This window comes from Monodelphis domestica, chromosome 1 (genome assembly GCF_027887165.1).
Source record: "Monodelphis domestica isolate mMonDom1 chromosome 1, mMonDom1.pri, whole genome shotgun sequence".
NCBI classification, from domain to species: Eukaryota; Metazoa; Chordata; class Mammalia; order Didelphimorphia; family Didelphidae; genus Monodelphis; species Monodelphis domestica.
The window spans coordinates 390,393,794-390,401,728 of record NC_077227.1 but is presented as its reverse complement, the minus strand read 5'-3'; positions in this window follow the sequence as shown (position 1 = coordinate 390,401,728).

The window sequence follows — 7,935 nt, the reverse complement described above, 5'->3', positions numbered from 1 at the left end:
TTCAACTCAAAAAGGAAATGTCATTAGCTTGGCATGAACTAACCAGTTAGCATACTGAACCTGTGAGGACTCTAAGTAGTCACTATTTCTCTTTCTAAACAGTCAGAAACCACCCCTTTAATAATTTTGTCCAGATTGAAGCCAAGGTCCCCAATTGAAAGTTGTTGTTCTTTAATCTGCCTTCTTCTTTTTTGAAAATCAGGGTATCTACCTGTTTTCAGTCCTGTGTGAGGAAAATTACCTTCAGCCAGGGAGTCAAGGTACAAGGCCACTAGGCAGGGAGGAGCTAAGGGGTATATAAGTCCAGAGAAGAAGCATAGGGCTTTTCTTCTTTTTTTTCCCTTAACTTCTGCCTCTTGAACTGACTGAGGGCCCACATTGCTGCAAAAGAACCAGCAAAATAGATATGCTTTAATCAGGATAATCCTTCCTTAAAACTAATTTACCTCCTCTCTCTCTCATCTCTCACCTCCTCTCTTTTTTAAATTAATAAATCATTAAACCTCTGCCCTGATCCCATATTTTTATCATAACAGTCCTATGGCCCTTCTCCCATTCTTTATGATTCTTCCAAAGTTCAAGGGGAAAAGGCCAAGCATTCACATCTAGAAGTTCTTTTTAGTCCTTTGGCGAAGTGACCTTCTATTAATAATAAATACAGAGAAAGCTGGGCATGAGCTGATGCTTTGAAATGTGACCAGACTGTAGAGTTCAGAGAAAGGCTAGATAGGCTTCCACTGCTTAAAATACCACAGGGAAGTCAGCCCAAGAGATGTGCCATGCTCTAAAGAATGAAATTCTGACAAAACAAACAATTCTGAAAGGAAGAAAGGGGAAGTTTTCTAATGAACATTGTGTGGGTGTAGAAGGAAGTCATTAACCAACTTAGATTTCAAGAATACATTGGATAGAAAATGGAAGCAAAGGCAGGATGTGTGGAACTTGGAGAAGTCACTTAGATCAAATGAGTTAGAGCTAGAAGGGACCTCAGAGGTCACCTAATCTAATGTTTTTTTTCATTTTACCTTTCACTTTACAGTCCCAGAGAGGTTAGGTAAATGACTTGCTCAAGGTCACATAGGCAGTAAGTAGTAAAGCTGGGCTGAGAACAGCAAATCCTGTGATCTTTCCACTATTCCCAATTCACCTTACCTCTTTGAGCTTTAACTTCTTCATCTGTAAAATGAGAATAATATCATTTGCACACCCTATGGCATGTGCTCTGTACTGAGAAAAATATATTTTCAGTGTGAATAGAAATAGAAATACAAAAGTAATGACAGGCCTATAGTAACGAGAAGTCCGGAAAGGGAATGATTGGTGAGGAATCTATCCCCTGGAGGAGATAGGAGAGCCTGGGGGTAGGGGGCACGGCCAGAAGTGTTGGTCTTGGCAGGAGGCAAGGCCCCCCTCTTCCTGAGAGGTCACCTGAAGACAGGTGACAATATAAGAAGATGGTGGGGACGGAGAGGAGGAAAGAGGGAGCATATTGGGGGATGGTTTCAATTTGCTGAGCAAAGTGGCAGAGAGAGCAATCTGCGCAGAGAGAGACATGGGGAGGGTTGAGAGGAGGCTTGGAAAAGCCACTGACTGAAGTGATTCAAAAGGCTAATAAAGGCAGAACAGCAATGAGGATTCATTTGTGATGAGAGAACATGAGTTTGTAAGGCCTTTGTGGCCCTGATGATATGGCTTCCTCAATAGATGCAGGGTTAATCCAGTGCTAGAAGGAGAACTACTTCTTGTGCCCAGAGGGGCAAAGAACAAAGGCTAGGTTTGGGCAGGGAAGGGGACGAAATACACGTTTCTTAAGCAGCTCCTCTTTGCCAGCCACTGTGCCAAGCGCTACAAATCGTGTCCTCAGATCCCGGAAACAACCCTGGGAGGTTAGTAGGGTTGTTATTCCCATTTTCCATTTAGGCCCCTGAGGCAGACAGAGAAAAAATGACTTGCGCAGGGTTAAAAAACTAGTAAGTGCCTGAGGCTAGCTACATTGCAAGTCAGGTCCCTGTGTGTCTCTCTGTTGCGCCATCTAGCGGGCTCCAGTGGAAGGGACACTCAGGCATCATTTGGGAGAGAGGAGCACGGAAAAACAGAGCCCATTAAGATTGTAGCTGTAAAGCAATGTGGAGTGGCAGGAAGAGGCCCAGGGGCCTTATGCCACCTGTGTGACCTTGGATAAGTCACAAACCAATCTATACCTCAGTCTCCTCATCTGCCTGCTTACCCAACGAGAGGCATTGTGACAACCAAGTAAGTCATGGATTCTATAGGGATATGGACTGTGTGATCAACAGGGCAGCATCCAATTCTCCAAGGTCAGAGGAAGAATTCAGAAGTTCTGTTAGCATTTATTATATAACCTATTATATGCAAAGTAGGGCAGCTAGGAGGGACAGTAGTTAGAGTGCTAGGTGTGAGGTCAGGAAGACCTGGGTTCAAATTTGGCTTGAGATTCTTATTATCTGTGTGATCCTAGGCAAGTCACTTAACCCTATTTACCTCAGTTCTTCATCTGTAAAATGACTGCTAGAAAAGGAAATGGCAAACCACTCCAGGATCTGTCAAGAAAACCCCAAATGGGGTCAGACATGACTTAAATGACTGAATAAAGCTATGCAAAGAACTATGCTAGATGCCAGGGATACAAAGCAAAAAGAACATCACCCTCAAAAAAGTCTGCATTTCACTGAGGAAAATCAGTTATTTATACAGAGAATCTACACAAAATAGTCTTATGGGGAGATGCACTAAATAGTCATGCACATCAAGAAAAGCTTCTTCCCCTCCAAAGCTAAACATTCTACCTGTACCCAAGATCCTGCCCTTTACCATCTTTTTGGGACCTTGATCTCAGGGACCATCTTCCTGCTATTGCCAAGCTTCACCCTCAGCCCCATATTCCAGCACCCAGCCTTCTCCCTCCACCTGCTTCTGATGTGAGGGATCTGCCCAGAGTCCACCATTTCTATTCAACCCTAGTCTCACTATGATGTACTTTGGCTATCTCCCCACCAAGCCACCTCATCTCCCCTCCCTTCCATCCCCTTCTACCTCTTGCTCTGGGAACAATAATCAAGTCTGACACTACCATTCCTGGGAAGGGCCTGTCAATCAATTTTTCTAATGACTCATCTTATCATTCCTATGACTTCCTAAACCAAAATCCCCATTACTAGACACCACTCTCACTCCCCCATGTGTGCTCTCTTTCTCTATTAAGAAATAAGCTTGAGAGCAGACAGTCTTGATTTTTGCATTTTTGTCCTCAGTATCTAACACAGTGCTTAATATTAACAACCACTGGTGATTTAAATTTATCACTTTCCTATAATGAAAAGGAAGTGGAAAAATAGAAACAAAAATTTAAAGCAAAACAGATCAATGGAGTATGGGTGTCATCTGAAGGAAAACCCCTGCTCCCTAGAAGTTTCTATAACCAAATTTGCCAATCTATTCATAAGAATGGTCATTTTGGTACCCAGGGCATCATGGACTCTGTCAAGAGAGTATGGATAGCCCCTGGTATAACTACTATAGCCTCTAAAGTGTGTTCAGCTTGCTCTATGTGTCAAGCATATAACCAACATGCATTTCATGGCAAAGCGTTTGGTGGGCGTCCTCTGGCTTACACACCTTTTGAACATTTACAGATCAATTTCATAACAATGCCAAAGGCTGGAAGTTATAAATTTTGTCTAGTCATTGTAGATCAACTAACCAGATGGCCGGAAGCATTTCCTGCGACCCGAGCCACAGCGGCTTTTGTTGCTAAGATACTTTTAAAATAAATTATTCCTCACTTTGGACTACCAGCACGTATTGATTCAGATAGAGGAAGTCATTTTACTGATTTTGTCTTAAATCAAATATATTCTTGCTTAGGGATAACTCCCAAATTCCATGTTCCATATCATCCCCAGAGCTCAGGCCAAGTTGAGAGGATGAACAAAGAACTTAAAACTATGATTGGAAAATTATGCACTGAGACACATTTAAAATGGCCTGAAATTCTCCCTCTGGCCCTATTTTATCTTAGAAGCAGGCCTAGAGGAGACCTACACATCTTACCATTTGAGATGCTTTTTGGACATCTGCCTATACAGGCTAGACCTTTTTCCCCTGCAGATACCTCACTATTAGGGGGAGATACTACTATTGCTTCCTATATTCCGGAATTACAGCACAAACTACATGAATTTCATAAATCCGGAACTGCTGTACAAGCCGGACCACTAGATTTTTCTCTTCATGGCCTGAACCCAGGAGACAAAGTATATATTAAGAATTTCAAGCATACTGGAGCAACTCAGCCTTCATGGGAAGGACCATTCCAAATATTGTTAACTACTCCAACATCTATAAAGGACTCTTGGATTCATTGCTCACATGTGAAGAAAGCATCTTCTGTTGAGACTGGTTGACTCTACCCTATCACATGAATTGGAGATAATAATCCATAGACAAATGGATGCTGTTTTTTGAGAACACATTGAATTACTGATTTTTTCCTTATTTTTATTATTGCTTTTCTTTTATTTTGATTTGAATATTTGATTTTTTCCTCATTTCTTATACTAAAGGTACATATAATTAATATTTTTTCTATAGTAATATAAGTTTAATATATATATTCTTGCTATAATATCAGTGCATACTCAAAAGCTTTAAACTATGGGAATCTTCCATTTATTGATAAAATATTATGGGACTGTGAATAATGTTTGTATCTGATTCCAGGAAATGGGATAAAAACAAAGAGCACAGACTTAACCTGAAAAGTGCCAAAAAGAGCATACAGGTCAAAATGAAACCAATCCATGTGGGATTGATGAACTTCTACGCCAATATACAAAGAGTTGAAATTAATGTGGACTCGAGGTTGCAATGCTTGACATATGTTAAACCGTAGGACTTCCTTGTATCTACACTTTTTGCGAAGTACTCATACAAGTACAAAATTTGACTATCATTCTGGCTCCCTATATCCCTGAGAATGACAAAAAAGTCAGACGAGGGAATGACGCTTCCCTATCAAAATAGAATTCTAATTCTTTTTCTTCTTATATTATGGCAACTTCCTGTAGTCTTGGCTGCAAATGGGAAAATGAAATATTACTGCATTCTGTCCTACAGACTTGTGGGATAGAAACTACTTTAAATTGGACCTATACAAGGGCCTATTTTGAATTTTTTTCCCTTGTGTTTTTGGTTATTTTTCTCTTCTTTTGATAATTGACTCATACACCCCCATAACTCAACATTGAGCTGAACTGGATGTTTTTTAACACCTACTTCAGGGGGGACTGTATTTTAATTTAAAATTCAAGATTTTTGATTTTTTGTTTGAGATTGTATTTTTATAAAAATCCAAAATTTTGATTTCGTTCGAGAAAGGTCTTCAAGATTGCTAACTCCTAAATCCAGAGAATGAACTGTTGCAGAAAGATGCAGAAAACCCACACTACATCAAGAAGATCAAGGATGAACTTTGGATATGGTTGATTGAACTGAAGTTTGATTGAACATTTATTGTAAATGTACACATTTACGCCAAAAGTGACTGCCCCTAACTTAGCTTTCTGTCAATGCGCCTAGCAAAACATTGCTTTTGCTTTCTTTCTTTCCTATTTCCTCCCTCACTACTCTAATTTCCTCTTAGGAAATTGAATATTGTATGTATCTATAGTTAGAAGTGCGTTTAGGACTACAAGATGATTATGTTAAATGATCAATGGGGAGACTAGTCTCCCAATGATCATCAGGGGAGATTGTGAATCTTAAAAATTCTCAGACCCTACTTCAGAACACTTGGTTAAGACCATTCCCCATTTTAAACAATGAAGGGACTTAGTCAGGAATGTGAGAACTCTACTCCACCCATACTTAAGCATACTTTAGGGAAAGATAAAGTTGTAAACTCTTTACTGAACAATGAAAAAGTACTTAACTCATACTTATAGTGAAGCAAAAGCCTTAAGCTAAGTCTATTTTTAGGAAGGTGCTAAGTACCTATAAAGGTTCAAGCAAGCTTAGCAAGAGGTGTGAGGTTTTAGTCTACTCAGGTGTGAATTACTCAAAAGTTTAGTCAACTCAGGTGTGAATTACTCAAAAGTTTAGTCTACTCAGGTGTGAATTAAGAATGTCCTTTGGAAAATGTCTACTGTGATTGGTAGATGTGAGAACTTAGGGGAGGTGACATAGGAGAAAATTTTCTTTAAAAGGAAGAGGTTTAGGCCTCTGAGGGAGATCAGCTTGCCAAAGCCGAATTGGAGGGCTTGATGGCTGAACTTAGTTGAGCTCAGGAGCTGAACTGGTGGGTCTCTCTGAACACTAGAATCTTGCTTGGGACAAATCTTGTGGTGAGTAGATTAAAGACTGAGTGATCTCTCTCTTAGGGCTTGGGCCTAGGCTGGCCTAGCCCTTTTCTCATTGTTTCCTCTTACTCTCTCTCTCTCTTTCATTAATTCCTTATTTGTATTCATTAAAATCTCCATAAAAACCCAGCTGACTTGGGTATATTTCATATTTGGGAATTTTTCCCTGGCGACCACCTTATATTTGATTTAACTCAAGACACTGTCTTGAAACCATATTCCTGCGGTCACAGTTTAAGGCAACCACTCTTTTAAATGTAACAGTTTATCCCAAACACCACTTTAATTATCACACTGGCCAAATGGAAAAAAAAGGTATACAAAAAAACACTGAAGAGAAGTTCTTAAAAGGCAGAATCAGCTCTATGGAAAAAGAGGTAGACAAGTTCACTGAGGAAAAGAACACTTTACAAAGCAGAATTGGCCAAGTGGAAAAAGAGGTACAAAAGCTCACTGAAGAAAATCATGTCTTAAAAATTAGAATCAGGTAAGTGGAAGCTAATGACTCCATGAGATATCAAGAAACAAACAAAATCAAAAGAATGAAAAAAAAAGAAGAAAATGTGAAAAATCTCTTTTGAAAAAAAAAAACTGACCTGGAAAATAAATCCAGGAGAGCACATTTAAAAAAGAAACAATTCAAATATTGTGCACCACAGTTGGGGAAAACACAAGCTTTAACAGCATCTACATTAAATGATCAGAGAACCTGGGATAAGATATTCCAGAGAGCAAAAGAGCCAGACTTCAACCTAGAAACATTTACCCAGCAAAAACTGAGCATAATTCTTCAGGGGGAAAAATAAGTATCCAATGAAATTGAAGACTTTCAAGCATTCCTAATGAAAAGACCAGACCTGAATGGAAAAATTTACTCTCAAATACAAGGCTCGAGAGAAGTATAAAGAGATAATTAGAAAAGAAAAATTAAAATACATTTAATAAGATTAAACTGTATACATCCCTGCATGGGGAAATGATTTTTATAACTCCAAAGAACTTTATCATTAGTAGAGCAGTTAGAAAGAGTATACATAGACAAAGGGCAAAGGTGTGAGTTAAATATGATGGGATGATTTTTAAAAAATTAAATTATGGTATGAGAAAGAGGAATGCATTGGGTGGAGGGGGAAGGGAAAATAGAATGGGATAAACTATTTCACATAAAAGAAGCTTTCACAGTGGAAAGGAAGATGGGAGAGGTGAGGAGGAGAACACATGACCCTTACTCTCTTTGGAATTGGCTCAATGAGGGAAGAACATACATAATCAATTGGGTTTCAAAATCTATCTTACCCTGCAAGAAAATAGGAGGGGAAAGGGATAAGAGAAGGGGAATGGGGCTGAGGGGAAAAGGCAAAATTGGGGAAGTGGTGGTCAGAAACTAAACAGGGGAAAATAGGATAGAGAATAATACACAGAAATCATAATGATGCAAAATTTTTATGTCTCTCTAATAAAAGCCTAATTTCTCAAATACATAGAGAAATGAATAAAATATATAAGAATACAAGTCATTCCCCAATTGATAAATGATCAAAGAATATAAAACAGGCAG